Source organism: Diceros bicornis, chromosome 8 (assembly GCF_020826845.1).
Source record: "Diceros bicornis minor isolate mBicDic1 chromosome 8, mDicBic1.mat.cur, whole genome shotgun sequence".
Taxonomy (NCBI): domain Eukaryota; kingdom Metazoa; phylum Chordata; class Mammalia; order Perissodactyla; family Rhinocerotidae; genus Diceros; species Diceros bicornis.
Genome location: NC_080747.1, coordinates 53,039,962 through 53,058,832, shown reverse-complemented (window position 1 = coordinate 53,058,832; position 18,871 = coordinate 53,039,962).

Sequence of the window (18,871 nt, the reverse complement as noted above, 5' to 3'; positions counted from 1 at the left end):
CCACTGATCTTTTTACTGTGTCTGTAGTTTTGCTGTTTCCAGAAACGTCATATAGTTGGCATCATACGGTATGTAGCCTTTTCAAATTGGCTTTTTCGCTTAGTAATGTGTATTTAAGGTTCCTCCATGTGTTTTCATGGCTTGATAGCTCATTTCCCTTTAGTGCTCAGTAATATTCAATTGTCTGAATGTACCACAGTTTATCCATTCACCTATTGAAGGACATCTTGGTAGCTTCCAAGTTTTGGCAATTATGAATAAAGCTGATACAAGAGCCAGTTTTTGTGTGCACACAAATTTTCAACTCCTTTGGGTAAATACTGAGGAGTGCAATTGCCAGACCAAATGATAAGAGGATGTTCAGTTTTGTAAGAAACAGACTAACATCTTCCAAAGTGACCTTACCATTTTCCATTCCTAGCAGCAATGAATGAGTATTCCTGTTGCTCTACATCTGCACCAGCATTTGGTGTTGTCAGTATTCTAGATTTTGACCATTCCAATAGGTGTGTAGTGGTATCTCATTTTAATTTACATTTCTCTGAGGACATATGATGTGGAACATCTTTTCGTATGCTCATTTGCCATCTATATATCTTCTTTGGTGAGGTGTTTGTTAAGGTCTTTGGCTCATTTTTAGTTGTGTGATTTGTTCTCGTTTTTTTGTGTGCGAGGAAGGTCAGCCCTGAGCTAACATCTGTTGCCAATCCTCCTCTTTTTTGCTGAAGAAGATTGGCCCTGGGCTAACATCCATGCCCACCTTCTTCCACTTTTTATGGGACGCTGCCACAGCATGGCTTGACAAGCGGTGCGTTGGTGCGCGCCCGGGATCTGAACCTGCAAACCCTCGGGCCACTGAAGTGGAGTGCGTGCACTTAACTGCTATGCCACCAGGCCAGCCCCTATGATTTGTTTTCTTATTGTTGAGTTTTAAGAGTTCTTTGTATGTTTTGGATAACAGTACTTTATCAAATGTGTCTTTTGCAAACATTTTTTTCAGTTTGTCACTTGTCTTTTCGTTCTCTTTACAATATCTTTCACAGAACAGAAGTTTTTAATTTTAATGAAGTCCAGCTTATCAATTTTTTCTTTCACAGATCATGCTTTTGGTGTTGTGTCTAAAAAGTCATTGCCATACCCAAGGTCATCTAGGTTTTCTCCTATGTTGTCTTTTAAGAGTTTTATAGTTTGTATTTTACATTTAGGCCTATGATAAATTTTGAGTTAATTTTTGTGAAGAGTGTAGGATCTGTGTCTAAATTCATCTTCCAATTTTTCCAGCACCATTTGTTGAAAAGACTTTCTTTTCTTCATTGTATTGCCTTTGCCCCATTGTCAAAGATCAGTTGACTGTATTTATGAGTTTATTTATGGACTCTCTATTCTATTCCATCACTCTATTTGTCTGTTCTTTCACCAATACCACACTGTCTTGATTACTGTAGGTTTATAGTAATCTTGAAGTTGGGTAGTGTCAGTGCTCCAACTTTTTCTGCTTCAATATTTTGTTGTCTATTCTGGGTCTTTTGCCTCTCTATTTAAAGTTTAGGCTCAGTTTTTCAATATCCACAAAATAACTTGCTGAGATTTTGGTCAGGATTGCATTGAATCTGTAGATGAAGTTGGGAAGAACTGACATCTTGACAATATTGAGTCTTTTTATCCATGAACGTAGAGTATGTCTCCATTTATTTAGTTCTTTGATTTCATTCATCAGAGTTTTGTAGTTTTCTTCGTATAGATCTTGTACATATTTTGTTAGATTTATACCTAAGTATTTTGTGTTTTGAGTACTAATGTAAATGGTGTTTTTAATTTTGAATTCCATTTATCATTCCTGGTGTATAGGAAAATGATTGATTTTTGTATATTAACCTGTATCCTTCACCCTTGCTATTATCACTTATTAGTTCCCATAGTTTTTTGGTTTATTCTTTCAAATTTTCTACGTAGATGATCATGTCATCTACAAACAAAAAACAGTTTTATGTTTTTCTTGCCAATCTGTACACCTTTTATTTTCTTTTGATGTCTTATTGTATTAGCTAGTACTTCCAGTATGATGTTGAAAAGGAGTGGTGAGAGAGAACATTCTTGGCTTGTTCCTGATCTTAGCGGGAAAGCTCTGACTTTCTCACTGCAAAGTATGTTGTTGGCTGTAGGGTTTTTGTAGATATTCTTTCTTAAGTTCAGGAATTTCCCCATTATTCCTAGTTTACTGAGAATTTTTATCATAAGTGGGTGTTGGATTTTTGTCAAATGCTTTTTTTACATCTATTGATATGATGATGTTATTTTTCTTTTCTAGCCTGTTGATGTAATGGATTATAGTAATTGATTTTGAATGTTGAACCAGGCCTGCCTACCTGGGATATATTCCACTTGGTCTTGGTGTATAATTCTTTTTGTACATTGTTGGATTCAATTTGCCAATATTTTGTTGCAGATTTCTACATCTCTGTTCATGAGAGATACTGGTCTGTAGTTTTCTTTTCCTGTAATGTCTTTGTCTGGTTTTGGTATTAGGGTAGTGCTTGCCTCATTAGATCATCTTTTAACCTGATTCATGATGGGTTTTTGAGTATATTCTGTGTGTATAAAAAGAATATACATTCTATGTTTACTGGACATACATTTTTTTATATATTCATTAGGTCAAATTTGTTAGAAATGTAATTCTAATTTTCTATGTACTTTCTTTCACGGCTTAATATATCAATTTTTAGATGGCTGTATTAGAATCTTGACTAAAACAAAAAATTGTTTTTATTTCTTGGTAATTACTTCGGTTTTTGCTTTATATTTTGAGATTCTATTATTGGGAGCCTATATTCATGATTATTATGTTTTTAGTATGTTGTTTCTCTTTCCAGTGTGAAATTCTCATCTTTATCTTTTATGGGATTTTTTTTACCTTCAATTATATTTTGGCTGTTACTTATTACATAACATATATTTTAATCTCTTTGTTTTCCACCTTCTTGTGTCTATTTCTTTGTTATTTAGGCCTCTAGAATAACATATTATTGGACTTATTTGGAGAAAATTCATTTTCAGATTTTTATGTTTCATAAGAGTGAGTTTAACTCCATTCATTCATTTTAATTAATGTAAGTAAGGACTTATTTCTAACACTTTATTTTGTATTCATACTTACCGTGCTTTCTTTCTTTCCTTTCCCACTTTTGTTTGGAGATAAAATCTTCTTTGTTCCAATTTTATTTCTTTCTGGCTCCTTGGTTGGAAAGAGTGTATTCTATTTTTGTTTTTTTCATTACCACTAATTAAGACCCATTGTTGTACTTATTTTTCTTTTCAATATAAAGCAAAAACTTCCACTTATTTTCATTTTTAATTCCATCTCATCCCCCCCGCCAGCCCCATCTTCATTCTGATTCCGGGTTTGGTGCAGAGGAGGGGATCTGTGACAAGTGCCTTCGTTTGCTTCCTGGAGTGGACAATTTGATTGACTTTGGTGAAGTTATTTTGTGGAGTGGGGTTATAGGAATGGGTGATAGTTCATCATCCACAGACTAGACTGTTGTCACTAGCCTGGTTTCTTTTTCCCTTCTTCCCTCTCCCTTTCCACTTCTCACTCTATCAGTCCTGGATATTCTCCAGTGCTTCAAAAACTTCTCTTTCTCTTGTGCAGAGATGTATCCCCTTACTGTTGAACTTTTACTTCACCTAATAATACTTAGTGTCTTAAGCAAGACCCTCCATTCTTATCACAAATCAATGAATTTTTCCTAAAAAAATTCTCTTTAAGAAGATCCGTGGTGCCACCTGGGAAAATAATGGAATAGTCTGATTTTTATTATGTAAGATAATTTTCATCAGTAATGAAGAGGATTACAATTGGATAAGAAAGTCTACTTACATATTGGTATCATGGATCAATGGAAATTTGGAAGGAGCAGAGTCCTTACAAACAAATAGATGATGGTTATTAGGATTTTTGTGTGTGTGTGTGTGAGGAAGATCAGCCCTGAGCTAACATCTGTCTCTGATCCTCCCCTTTTTGCTAAGGAAGACTGGCCCTAGGCTAACATCCGTGCCCATCTTCCTCTACTTTATATGGGATGCCACCACAGCATGGCTTGACAAGTGGTGCATCAGTGCGTGCCCGGGATCTGAACCCCAGGCCACCGCAGCGGAGCGTTCACACCTAACCGCTACATCACCGGGCTGGCCCCAGGATTTTTTTCTTTAACAGTGAGAAATTCTTCTGCATGCAATTTGGTTTAACTAAAATGTATTCTGTAGAAGAAGAGATGATGCATATTTGGTGTGTACTATTAATACATTGACAGAAATGGACTCTTTAGAAGGTGGTTTCTTTATATCTGGCAGATTGCAATGAGCAATTTTGGGAAGAAGAGAGAGTGGTGAAAGCAGAAGGAAGCAACAATGAGCCTCTTATTTATGGTTGTGGCACTCAAGTAACTTGCACTCTATATTTCTGCATAATAGGACTTGAAAGCTCCTGCTGACCTTGACTGGCCAGGTTTCCAAGCCTTTAACTGATAATAGGAAATGGTAGAATAATTACTTGCTGGTAAAGTGCTTTGAGATCCTTAAACACAAGGTGTTCAGAGTGTGAGTTTAGAACTTTAAAGAGAGAGAACCTTTTGGTAGTAGCTTTATCCATTTTTTTCTGTATTATAATTTTTTTTTCAAAAACATCAGGGCCCTTTTGTGGATTGCTTCTATCTTTATGGGATTCTGGCGTTTAACTAGCACGCAGGCAGCTTTTGGAAACAAAACGATAACAAAAGCAACATGCAGTCACTTCTTTGTTGTGTGGGTTTTTTTTTCTTTTTTTTACCCTCTAGCCTTTTATCTTTACACGTTCCTTTTTGTCAGACATTTCTGCATTCATCACCCCATGTCTAGTTGCAATAAGGCTATTATAAGATGGATGGATGAGGAGATGACAGGAATGCAGACAATTCAAGTTTTTCATTTCCTTTGTAGCCGGAGTTTTAATAGTTCTCTAAATCTGTATTTATGTTCTTATCAAAACCCCCTTTTAAAAGAAAGTAGATAGTAGTCTTTCTTCCTATCTCATTCCCAAAATGTTTTCCATGATTCCAATTTTTACAATATTAATGTCTCTTTGTTGCAAAGATAAGATAAAGAAAAATAGATTCACTTATATTCAATGAACTAACTAATTTAGTTGGTGCTCAAAGGCTTCAGAATCCCCTTCTTTAGAAGTCAAGGTAATTGTACTTCTAGGCTTCCTTTTTTCTAACTCGATGCACAGCAGCCTGTGGAACAAGTATTCAAAAGAAACTTTTCTGATGAGTGGTTTTGTCATTTCCAGATTGTGTGTATTCTGCTGTGGAGTTGGAAATGGGGCTTGAAGCATAATTTTTAAATGGGTAAAACATTTTCCTAGAAAGTCAGTGCTGATTACATAAGAATGACCTTGGGTAGGTTGTACATTTGTTTTTAAAGACAATTCTGTTGCTCACTCTGATTTTTTTCAGAATTAAAATGAAAAATGATGTTATAGCACAAAGACACTATAAGATAATTGAAAATGAATTTCCATGCATAGGTGGTGAGTCAATTTTATTACTTCCTTGGTAACCTGTTTTTCATCTTTGGAGGAGGTACTTGCAGATTATTTGGGTGTGACACAGTATGAATAGCAGAGTCACAATTATGTAGCATGTATTCAGCAGTTATTTTACTACAGCGTAAAATGTCTAGACCAACAGTGCAGGCTCAGTCTACCATCTGTCTATTGGTCAACTTTATACTATAAATACAGGTTTCCTCCACTATTCAGAAGTTCACTTTTATGAAAGACCTACGTTAGTACCTGTTTTTGCTGACCAAAAGAAGTCCAAAGAAGATGTTTGCTTTTATGAAAAAAAGGCAAAAAAGTGAAAATAGCATTCAGCGTTTGTTTTGCAGCGAGTTATTATAGAGGTTAAGCAGTCAAGCATACTGTCAAGTCTTCCACACCAGCCACATCGAGGCAGGCGGACATGGAAGAAGGTGTAGATGTTAGTGACCTGCCTGCCCTGATGGATTCAGACGATGATGAGATAGATGTTAATAGATGACTCTCTTCCTCTCTTTCCTACACCCCACTCTCGTGTACCACCCCAACCTCTGACACCTCAGCCTAACACACCATCATCACCACCACCACCTCTTGGCCTTCCATTGTGCTCACTGTCTTCCCAATTGTGGTAGGTGAAACTACACTGTACATACATTAATTCTGCTTTATATAGGCTTTGTATTTATCATATCATTCCTGCTTTTACTATATGTTTGTGTTATTTGGTATGATTTGATAGGTTATTTTTTGGGTCTAGGAATGCTCAAAAATTTTTCCTATATAAATTAATCATAATTTCTTTGTCACTTGACAGCATTTCTGCTTATGAAAGTGTTCATAGGAATGTTCTACTTTCGGACAGCAGGGGAAACCTGTATTTAGAAACATATGACTTGAACTAATGCGCATTTCAAGTTTATCCTGTGTTTGTTCAGGTAGAATAAATATCTGGATAGCTGAAAATTTCCTTGGAATACAGTTGGTGTGGTTTTACCTTATTATGTAGCTCTGCCTTTCCTAGCCTTTGCAGTCCCTCATGTTTTTGGCTTGCAGACTTAGTGTTGCCAATTCCTGAGTCAGCCCGCCACCACTGATGGCAGTTAGTACTTTGGGAATCCCTTGGTCAGCCGCAGATGGGGGCTTTTATTTGCCATGCTGTCATGAGCCTGGTGTTCATAGTATATGAAGTTAATCCATAGGCCCCTATAGTCCTTGAGAGGCGGGCTTTTTTTTCTTTTTTTTTTCTGTGAGGAGGATCAGCCCTGAGCTAACATCCACGCTAATCCTCCCCTTTTTGCTGAGGAAGACCAGCTCTGAGCTAACAACTATTGCCAATCCTTCGCCTTTTTTTTCCCCAAACCCCCAGTAGATAGTTGTATGTCATAGTTGCACATCCTTCCAGTTGCTGTATGTGGAACGCGGCCTCAGCATGGCCAGACAAGCCGGGCGTTGGCGCCCACCCGGGATCCAAGCCTGGGCCGCCAGTAGCGGAGCATGCGCACTTAACCGCTAAGCCACGGGGCCACCCCGAGGCAGGCTTTTTAAATCCCCATTGTATTTTCCGAATTCATATAACTGGTTTCTGGTTTGATTTCCTTATTTTACTTTCAGTTCTGCTAGTGGGACCTCATTAATCTAGTTTAGGGCTCTGACACTATATATATCCCTTGCCACCATTTCTTCGTTTTCCATGGTGGCTGGGTACTGTTTTCACCAACTCTTAATGTTATCTCCAGATACCATTAAGCATTACCTGCCTAACTCTGAGTGTTGCCGTTTCTTGAAAATCTTCTCTCCTCGCCACCCACTGTATTGGATGCCCTGCATTGTAGACCCCTGAGGATACTGAACTTGAGTGCACCATACAGTTTGAACACTAATTTGGACCTCCTCTGAAATCTAGTCTTCCATGCATATCACTTGTTTTATATCTGCCCCATTCATTTGTAGCTTCCTTCCCTTTTTCTACCATCTTGCTGCTGAGATTCCAGTATATTTTAGAGCTGAATCCACTCAAGTTAGGGTGTTGTTATTTAACACACAAAAATTGAACATATTGTACTCACTTCTAGGCCACACCTAGCTACTTCCTCTCCCCTGAATATTCCATGCTGTCTCTGATTTCCATGCCTTTGTACTTAAAATTTCCTCTGCCTAGCACACCCTTCTTTAACTTCTTCACAGGACTAACTATTCTTACTTCTACAGTTTAACCATCAATGCCTGGCAACGTCAGGTGCTCTCCTTAGTGTTTTCAAAGATCTCTGTGCTTGCTGCTATCCTAGCCCTTAGCACTCTGAATCATAATTGTCTCTGTCATGGCCTCTGAGCTCAAGGAGGACCACTTTGTATCTCCATCACCTAAGACACAGAAGATACTTAATAATTACTACTGATTGCAAGAACAGATTTTCTCCTATTGTGGTAGATGTTACGGTTTAGAAGTTTCAACATGAGATATTTCTTTCACTCTTATGTAGTTCAAGATCTTTTAAAAAATGTCATACCTTGAGGAGTTTATGTATAGTTTTTCTTAACGACACCTTTTGAGTAAAGAAATAAATGAATTGGAAATACTCTTTTGAAAAGATTATTTTAGGAATTTCAGGTATCATTGTACCTCATTTACCCCGAATTTTTTGTGTCATCCTAATGGTATCCATATTGAACATTTTTTTTTAGGCTTATTGAAGTGTAATTGACAAATGATTTGTAAGATATTTAAAGTGTACATCATGGTGATTTGCTATATGTATACATTGTGAAAGGATTCCCACCATCTAGTTAGTTAGCACATTCATCACCTCATATATTTATCTTTTTTGTTTTTTTTTTTTTGGTGAGAACATTTACTTTCTAAGTTCTACTCTCTTAGCAAATATCAGTGATATAATACTGTTGTCAATTATAGTCAGCATGTTTACATTAGATCCTCAGACTTTATGCATCTTATAGCTGAAAGTTTGTACTTTTTTTACCAACCTCTCTATTTCCCTCACCCCGCTAGCTCCTGGAAACCACTTTTGTACCCTCTGTTTCTAAGAGTTTGACTTTTTTTTTTTTTAAGATTCCACATATAAATGATACCAGGCAATATTTATTTTTCTCTGTCTGGCTTATTTCACTTAGCGTAATGCCCTCAAGGTCCACCCATGTTGTCACAAACAGCAAGATTTCCTTCTTTCTCGTGGTTGAATAATATTCCATTGTATATATATATACCACATCTTCTTTGGTCATTCATCCCTTGATGGATACTTTAGGTTGTTTCCGTATCTTGTCTATTGTAAGCAATGCTACAATGAACATGGGAGTGCAGATATCTCTTCAATATCCTGTTTTCATTTCCTTTGGATAAATACCCAGAAGTAGAATTGCTGGATCATATGGTAGATCTGTTTTTAATTTTTTGAGACATCTCTATCCTGTTTTCCTTAGTGGCTGCACCAATTTACATTCCCACCAACAGTGCACAAGAGGTCCCTTTTCTCTGCATCCTTGCCAACACTTATCTCATGTCTTTTTGATGATAACCATTCTAACATGTGTGAGGTGATATCTCATTGTGGTTTTGATTTGCATTTCCCTGGTGATTAGTGATATTGAGCATCACACATGTACCTGTTGACCATTTGTATATATTCTTTGGAAAAGTGTCTATTCAGTTCCTCTGCCTGTATTTCATATACTTAAACATTTAATAAAGTTTCTATAGAGATAGGGCCCTTGATGTAAAAAAATAAAATCCCAGAAAACTATCATTATCCTACAAATATTTCCATCTTTTCCTAAATTTACAAATTGGTATGTGTTAATATTCCATGTGTATATAAAAATCTGATATATGATACAGTTGCCAGTGGGGAAAGGAGACATTGTTTGATGTATGGTGTAGGGACAACCTTCTCAGTAAATGCAGAAAAAGAAAGCTGAATACCTCCCTGGCACCATAAATATAGTCTTCCAGTCTGATTAAGGATCTAAATGTAAAAGTTATGATTCTATTTCTAAAATGTTATTTTGTATCATTGTTTATTTGTTCCTGAGTAAGCATTATATTTTTTTTATTATTATGACTTTTGTAGTATACCTTAATATTTGGTAAAATGAGTCCATCTCTGTAGTTTTCTGAGTTCACTTAGTTATTCAGTGATGTTTACCCTTCCATATAAATTTAAGAAAAGGTTTGTCAAGCTCCTCAAAAGACCTTGCTATAATATTGATCAAAATTGCATTGAATATGTAGATTAATCTGAGATAATTGAGCTAATAAGTGTTAAATCACCCTGTCCATGAACATGATATGTATCTCTAGTTTTTTAAATATTCCTTTATGCCTTTTAAGACAAAAAAATGTAGTCTAATTTCATATGCTTTAATAGAGTTTTAATTGATTTGAAAAATTATTAGATAACTCTTAGATTATTTAAATTTTGTGTTGCTATTTTGGATAATATCTCAGATTGCACAAGATTTTCCAGTTAGTCATTACTGGTATAGAAGAAAAGTATTCATTTTTTAAGTTGAACTTGCACTTTGCAATATTGCTGAGCATTCATATTAGTTTTAACAGTTTGTATAGTGATGTACTTTAGTGTCTATGTAAATGATGATGATAGCTGCAAGTAATGAAAGTTTACTTTATCCGCTTTCAAACCTTAAAAGTTGTTCATCCTTTTATAATATTAAAGAATTGGCTAGGCCCTCCAATATTACGTTAAATAGTAATGATATTTGTGGGCATATGGTTTTTTTCCTGATATTACTGGGAAGCCATCTGAATTTTTATATTAAGAATATAAATTATTCTAATAAGAGAACCAGACAAAGACATCACAAGAAATGAAAACTACAGGTCAATATTTCTTTTGAATATGGAGGCAAAAATGCTCAAAGTACTAGCAAGTGAATCCAGCAATATAGAAAAAGAATTATACACCAAGACCAAATGGGATTTATCCCAGGAAAGCAAAGTTGGTTTAATCTGAATGTAATACACTATATAAATAGATAAAGAATCAAAAACCACATGATCATTTGAATAGATGCAGAAAAAGCATTTCACAAAATCCAACACCATTTTGCAGTAAGAGTATTCAGCAAACTAGGAATATAAGGGAACTTCCTCAACCTCATAAAGGCAATCTATGAAAAACCCACAACTAATGTCATACTGAATGGTAAAAGACTGAATACTTTCCCCCTAAGATCAGGAACAAGACAAAGATGTATGCTTCTGCCACTTCTATTCAATATAGTACTAGAGGTTTTAGCCAGGGAAATTTTAGGGAAGAAAATGAAATGACAGGCACTCAGATTGGAAAGGAAGAAGTAAAATTACCTCTATGCACAGATGACATGATCTTGCATATATGGAATCTATTAAAAAATTTTAGAACTAATAAATGAGTTCAGCAAGGTTATAGGATACAAGACCAACGTACAAAAATCAACTTTATGTCTATACACTAGCAATGAAAAATCCAAATATGAAATTAAGAAAACAATTTCATTTAAAATAGCATACAAAAGAATTAAATACTTAGGAATAAATTTAAAAGAAGAAATGTAAAATGTATATTCTGAAAGTGATAAAACATTGCTGAAAGAAATTAAAGAATATCTAAGTAAATGGAAAAACATAGATTGGAAGACTTAATACTCTTAAAATGAAAATACTCCCTAAATTGGTCTACAAATTCAACGTAATTTTGTTCAGAATCCCAGCTTCATTCTTTGTAGGAACTGACAAGCTGATCTTAAAATTCATTTGGAAATTCAAGAATCCCAGAAGAGTCAAAATGATCTTGAAAAATAGGAACAAAGTTGGAGGATTCACATTACTGATTTCAAAACTTACTACAAAGCAACAGTAATCAACACAGTATGGTAGTAGCATAAGGATAGACATATAGATCAGTGGAATAAAATTTAGAATCCAGAAATAAGCCCTTATGTTTAAAGTCAACTGATTTTCAACAAGGACATCTAAAAAATTCAAAGGGGAAAGAATAGCTTTTTGAATAAACGGTGCTGGAACAACCAGCTATCCACATGCAAAAGAATGAAATTGGACTCTTACCTACATACTAAATACAAAAATTAACTCAAAATGGACTACAGACTTAAATGTAAGAACTAAAACTATCAAATTTTTAGAAGAAAAAACATAGATATAAATCTTTGTGACCTTGGATTTGGCAATGGCTCCTAGATATGGCACCAAAAGTACAAGCAAAAAAAGAAAAAATAGATAAATTGTACTTCATCAAAATTAAAAATTTATGTGCATCAAAGGACATTATCAAGAAAGTGAAAAGACAACTTACATAATGGGAGAAGATATTTGCAAATATTGTATCTGATGAGACACTTGTCTCTAGAATATATAAAGAACACTTAGAACTCAATAATAAGAAGACAAATGACACAATTTAAAAATGGGCAAAATATCTGCATAGAAATTTCTCCAAAGAAGATATACAAATGGTTAACAAACACTTGAAAATATACTCAATATCATTAACCATTGGAGAAATGGAAATCAAAACCATAGTGAGATATCACTTCAAACCTACTGGGGTTACTAATAATCAAAAAAAGAGATAATATCGAGTGTTAGGATGTGGAGAAATTAGAACTCTCATACTCCGGTGGTGGGAATGTAAAATGGTGCAGCCATTTTGGAAAACCATCTGTTAGTTTCTCAAAAAGTTAAACATAGAGTTACCATGTACCCAGCAATTCAACTCTGTAGTATATATCCAAGGAAAATGGAAACATATATCCACACAAAAATTTGAACATAAATGTCCATAGTGCATTATTCGTAATAACCCAAATGTGGAAACAACACAAAAAAGTCTATCAACCAATGAACAGATGAACAAAATGTGGTATATCTGTACACAAATATGAAAAATATAAAATAACAATAAACATATTTTCAAAAATTTAAGGAAGGATAAGATTAACCTGAATTTGTAGAAAGCATTTAATTTAATTTTCATTTAATTTAGTAAATAACTCTTTATTTAAAATGTGAGCTGTGTTTTGGCCTTCATTTTGAATTCTTTGTGAGTTTCCTGTTTAGATATTTTTGTCATTTATATCTTCCTAATATTTATAGTTGTATACTGCAGAGATTGGGAAGGAATTAGGTACTCCAAATTTTGCCGGACTACAGTCCCTCCTATTTTATTAAAAGGCTTTTAACTGTTATTTAACACAACTTATACTTGGAATAAGTCTGGGATTTGGAATTTTCTAAATCTCCATTCCAGTGACTTCTCTAAGTTTTTCAACCCGTGTCAAGGATTAGTGTTCATTTGCCTCCATTCATTTAAACAAGGTATAGGAGAATGGAGTAGGACAGAGCTGAAGGAAAGGTAACTAAATGGTGGAGGTGATGCTCTGAATGCTGTTCACTGGGTCCGCATATGATCTGGGGATGCTGCCTTTCTTGCTTGCTAGGCTACGATTTGTGGAGATGGACTATTAGAAAAACGAAATAAAAATGTGATTTTGATTCAGATTTAAAATTTCTGTTAGTGAAAGTTGATTACCCTTCTTTATAAGGGCATAAAACCTGCTGTAGAGGACTATTATACTTCTCTTTAAGACTAAGTGCCGTTAAAATAGTTCCAAATATCTGAATTTAATACCGAATGCTTCAATTGTGCTATATTTATATGACAGACATGTATAAACAAAAAACGTCTGCTCTATTTTTTCCCATGATTTTGAACAGAGCAGGTAAATTCTTTCACTCGTTTACTCAATGCACATTTATTAAATGCTTACTGTATGCAGGTATTTGTCTTGAAAATCAGAATTCATTTCAGACAACTTAAAATCGTTCTTTCAGAGGTGTCAGATGGATCCAGGGCTTCATTCTATATAGCACACAAAGCTGCTGCCTATGGCAGAGCAGATATTTAGCGTCCTCCTTTTTCTTCTCCCAGAGGTAACCACAGGTTTGAACTATTTCATCCAAATTACTTACGAACAGCAATGGGAATTTCCCTGGCTAGGTGCAGGGGTGAAATTCAAGGCTGTGGAATAGAACAAAGGCAGTTGATCCATAAGGACTGATATTAATACTGTGTTCTGACCAACTGAGCTAAATAATCTCAGACTCTGAAAAGAAGATGTTCTTTGATTAGAAGAGGAGCAAACTCAACAGATTTCACAAATTTCTATGGATTTCAACAACCCGGAATGTCAAGGTTAACCAGAAAACAACTGTATTTGTCTCGTAGCCGGTAATCTAGTCAGCACCTACGAAGCAATTTTCTGTTTTAAATTTTGGGATTTTGACCTGTTTTTCTTTCTCAAAACAAACATGCTGAAAATTTGAAAGGAACCATCATCAGTTTTGATAAATGTGTGCTCGGACCTGATCTAGCTGTAAAATAAACTGCTCTCCCTATAGCGATCAGGAGCAGCAGCGTCTGACTATGGAAGGTGGCTAGCTGCATTCAGACTGTACAATCTAATTCCTCCTTCTGCAAATGTTGATTAAGCTGAAAGAGGATCCTTTGCAAAGCTAATTCAATAGCACTGTCTCCTCTCCCGAAAGGCTGGGGATGATCTCACTGTCACATGAGGCCATTAGCTGCCCCTGCAGCAAAACTCACCATCTGGCCATCTGGCCTGGACTCTGCTGATTGGATGGGAGCTTTTCTAGCACCCTCACTCTTTTGGTGGTGAGGGGGAGAGGTAGAAACTGGGACAAGGCAGCTGGCCAACATATGACTGCTATTATCTCTTGGGGGAGCCAGGTGAACTCTAAGCACTGCCTGATAGCAGCAGGACGTGCCTGGCACTGATTGTCTGTTATCCAGCATTAGTCACAAATGACTTGGTCATTTAGGATCAACACAGCATGGTGGACAGATTAAAAAAACAGAACAACTCTTCTTTATAACCCTGCAATCTTTGACTTTTAATCCTGTCATTAGACAGCTGATCCAGGAAAGTCACTGAAGCATTGCCTTTATTAGCAATGGATGAAGCATTTTAGAAATAACCCGCAGCCTAAGCCTTGAATCAAATCTAAGTTTGCTCTGTTAATGTTCTGTATGTCAGTTCTGATGGTAGTCCCTGTTTTTAGCATCTCTTGGCATTACAGAGTTAGAATTCTGACTGAATTGTTAGGAATAGGGGGCAAAATTGAGTATTGTGTTGCCTTTGTTGAATGTCGTTCAAGGTTAATTACTGATAATTATGCAGCTGCTCTTTGGTGCAGTTCTATCCAGTTCTACATCTGAACACAGGGGAAGGAAGACGTAGTGGTTCCAGAAAAAGTAAGACTCCAACAAAACAGTTGATCATAGCTCACATGTAAGACTGAAAATTTGTTCTTTCTTTCACTTTTATTTTATATTTTTTAAAGATTCTGGTTCGAGGGCCGGCCCCGTGGCTTAGCGGTTAAGTGCGTGCGCTCTGATGCTGGCAGCCCGGGTTCGGATCCCAGGCGCGCACCAACGCACCGCTTCTCCGGCCATGCTGAGGCCGCATCCCACATACAGCAACTAGAAGGATGTGCAGCTATGACATACAACTATCTACTGGGGCTTTGGGGGAAAAATAAATAAATAAAAATTAAAAAAAAAAAAATAACAGCTAACCTTTAAAAAAAAAAAAAGATTCTGGTTCGATAATAGAAAGGAATCAGTTAGTAAAAGCAACAACATTCAGTTGTCAACATCTGAGAAAGGTTGGTAAGTCCACTGTTGGGTGGAATGTTTAAGTATTATTCCTGAAGCAAATAAAAAAATAAAAAAGAATAAAAAAAATCTTCATCACTGGAGACAAGAAATAAAAGAAAAGGATAATGAGGCTGGGAAAGGGCTCCTCAGCTGATTCAGATTGGTTAAAGGGGCCACATTGACAAATCAGAGGTTCAATATCATGTGTCCAGCAATTTAGGTTTTGAATGCCACTTGGTAGTTTAGCTTAATTTATTTGACAGAAGTAGTAGTAAGTCTAACTTGTTTGGCAAAATAATAAATGTTCCCATTCTTTTGGATTGTATATTTATTTACTTGACTTTGCATATCAAGTGCATGAGAAAAAATGTTTATGCAAAATTAAGTGCCATTAATTAGTGAATCTGCTGTAATTGAATCAGTGTTCAGGGTAATGTACCTAAAAGCACTGTGAATTTTTAAAACATTAATTTACAACAAGAGGAGCAGAAAAGGATGTATGGTAGAGACATAAATGTGCCATAAATAGATTGGGGAAGAGGAATCTGAATTGGCAGAATCTTTCCAATTTCTTCACTCTCTCCTCATGCTAACCTTACTCCAACATGGCCCCAAGCTTTAGATTCAGTTCACATGAGAGAGGCCTGTGATGACATGGCACCAATTCGGTCTTGTTTTTTCCTCAACCAAGCCAAGTGATGTGGTCATGTAAAGTTGACCCAGTTGACAGCATTCATTTAGGTCCTCCTGTTTACAATTTCAAGACAGGTAAAGGTCAGTTACAGTCAACAGAAAGTCAGCATTGCTTGTGGCATAGATGGAACACATGCAAATGACAGAAGTGAAGGAATTCACAAACAGATGTATCACCAACTGGAGTGGAGCACAGTGGCTCCAATTGAGTAGCTGAGCGGTGAAGCAGTGTGCCATAGAGGAGAGCTGTGAATGCTGCATAGCCAGTCAAGGATAGTTCTGGGAAAGGAGTAAATTTTAAATAAGATTTCATAGGAGGTTTGGCAGTCCTAAGTAGGAAACAAAGGCTTTCCTATAAATGAATAAATAAGCATCCATTGAGTGAAACTATATGTTAAGCATTATGAGTTTTTCTATTCACCAACTCTTAATTTTTGCAATACTCTTGTCATATGAGGATTATTAGCCTCATTTTACAGAGGAGGAAACTGAGACTCAGATATTCAGTGTCTAGGTCAAATAGCGGGAGAAGAGTGGAAATTGGAACCCAGATATTGGGCCCTGTAGCCCCCCTTCCACTTCCATTGCACTGCAGTGACTTGTCCTTGTAACATCCAAACAGAAGCAGTGCCAACACTGGAAAGTGGAAAGGTAAGGCCTTTTTCCTGATCCCAGAGCACCCGATACCTTCCATAGCACTTGCTGTCATCACCACCATTGCCTGCCCACTCTACCTCTGCTGGTCACAGAGGAAGCCATGGGAGGATGTTCTCATATCCATGAGTTCAGGTGCAGACATTGACAGAACTTGATAAGTTGATTCATGCTCCATAGTTCTCAGCAGCTCTCTTCCTCTCAGCTTTCACCTTCAACGTCCTGCACAGCATGCCTGTGGCAGCTCTGCTAATCTGCTGTCAGACTAAGGAGGAGAAAAAAGCAGGACGCTGACACAATACTAATATTAGGTAAATCTTTCCCCAGCTAGTACTTTCTATCCTGAGATTATTTTGTGAACACAGATTTTGTTAGAAAGCGATTGATCTGAACATCTGGGGACTCATGAACCAACATTAGCTCCTTCTAGTTGCTATAATGTGGTCTCATTCTGATTTCATGCAAGCAGTGCAATCTTCACGCACAAACTATTGATTAATTACACATTTAAGGCATTTGAGAGTACTGGTTCCGTGTATTTGTGGTTCCCTAGGATTTTCTTCTTTATTTTCTCTGTCTTAATTTTTCCTTGTTCGTTCACCTCCCCACGCCTATTGCCTTTCCAATTAGTCTCTAAATCATTTACTTTATAAATAGAAAATCAGAATTGTGCCTTACCATTTATCTGTTAACTCACATTGGGATTTGGGAGAGTGGCTGGTGTGAATGGTGACTCATAAGAACATTATTTTTTCTTCTCTACTGAATAGTCTCAGTGAAACACATTTGGATATGAGGATGGTATTTATAAATACCAGTTGGGTTAGCAGATTGTTTACACGTGGGCACTTGTGTGTGGCCTGTTACTGCAGGGCTGTACATTCCTTTAGGAGAGGTTCTGTGGTTATGTGTTATGAAATCTCAAATAAGGGAAGAACAACAGCTGTAATGGGCCCAATCCAACGATGGCAAAAGGTGAATAAAATTACTCCCTCTGGGAAGTGAAATGCTCATTTAGTGGAGGGAAATTATCATTTCCAAGTAGAACATTTGGCTTCCTGAGAGTGAAAGTGGCTGCACAGCTTGATAAGAACACCTCGGGCTGTAACAGTACCCTTTCCCTTCTGAGAGCTGGGCTCGTTGCTCTCAAATTTATCTCTACAACATCCTTGCGAAGTGGGTAGGCTCAGGTGTTATTGGCCATCTTTTACGGGTGGAGAAACTGAGAGGCTGAAAAATTCAGCAATTTTTCCTTGGAAGCCCAGAAATCAATCTTTAGGTCAGGATTTCTCAACCTTGGCGCTATTAACATTTTTGACTGGAGAATTCTTTGTTGTGGAGGCTGCCCTGTGCATTGTAGGATGATAGCAGCATCCCTGGTCTCTGTCCACTAGATGCCAGATGTACCTCCCAGTTGTAACAAACAAAATATCTCCAGACATTGTCAAATGTCCCCTGAGGGGCAAAATCACCTCCAGTTGAGATCCCCTGATCTAGATTGGTCAGCCTGGACAATCTCCTGTAGCCTGTATGAAATCTTAGGCAAAATATGAAATAATCAAAATTTGCTTTGACATCCGTAGTTTCTCATATCTGTAATAACAGTACTCACATAGAACTCACCATTATAAGGGTTTTGTGTATGTTAATTTATTTTTTTTCTCACAACAATCCTACTTTAATCACATTTTACAGATAAGAAAACAGAACCACTGAGAGGTTAGCTGCCCACATTTATACAGCTAGGCAGCAAGATTGGCTTCATGGGTGTGTAACCTATACAACTGTACAGTGTCCGTGTTTAGAAGGGCCTGACGCTTGGTTTAATGGCCTACTGTTGCCATATTGAAATTCTTCATCATTTTTAAACAAGGGGCTCTACATTTTCATTTTGCATCGGGCTCCACAAATTATGTAGCTAGTTCTGCTAGGAAGTGAAAGAGCCAAGATTTGAATCCAGGTTGTCTAAAGATTATATGCTTTATATTTTCACCATACTGCCTCTTATTTTTTTACTTGCTCATTCAGTCATTTATTCATTCAATAAATTGTACTATGAGTTTATTTTGAACCAAGAACTAGGCTTGGCGGTGAGGGAACAATAGAGACACAACAGATGCTGTGCCTTCTCTCATGAAACTGACAGTGTCAGGAGGGATAGAAGCCAATAAACAGGCATTTGCAATTCAGCATGGTATGTGTTATGATAGGAAAGGCCCGGTTGCTATGG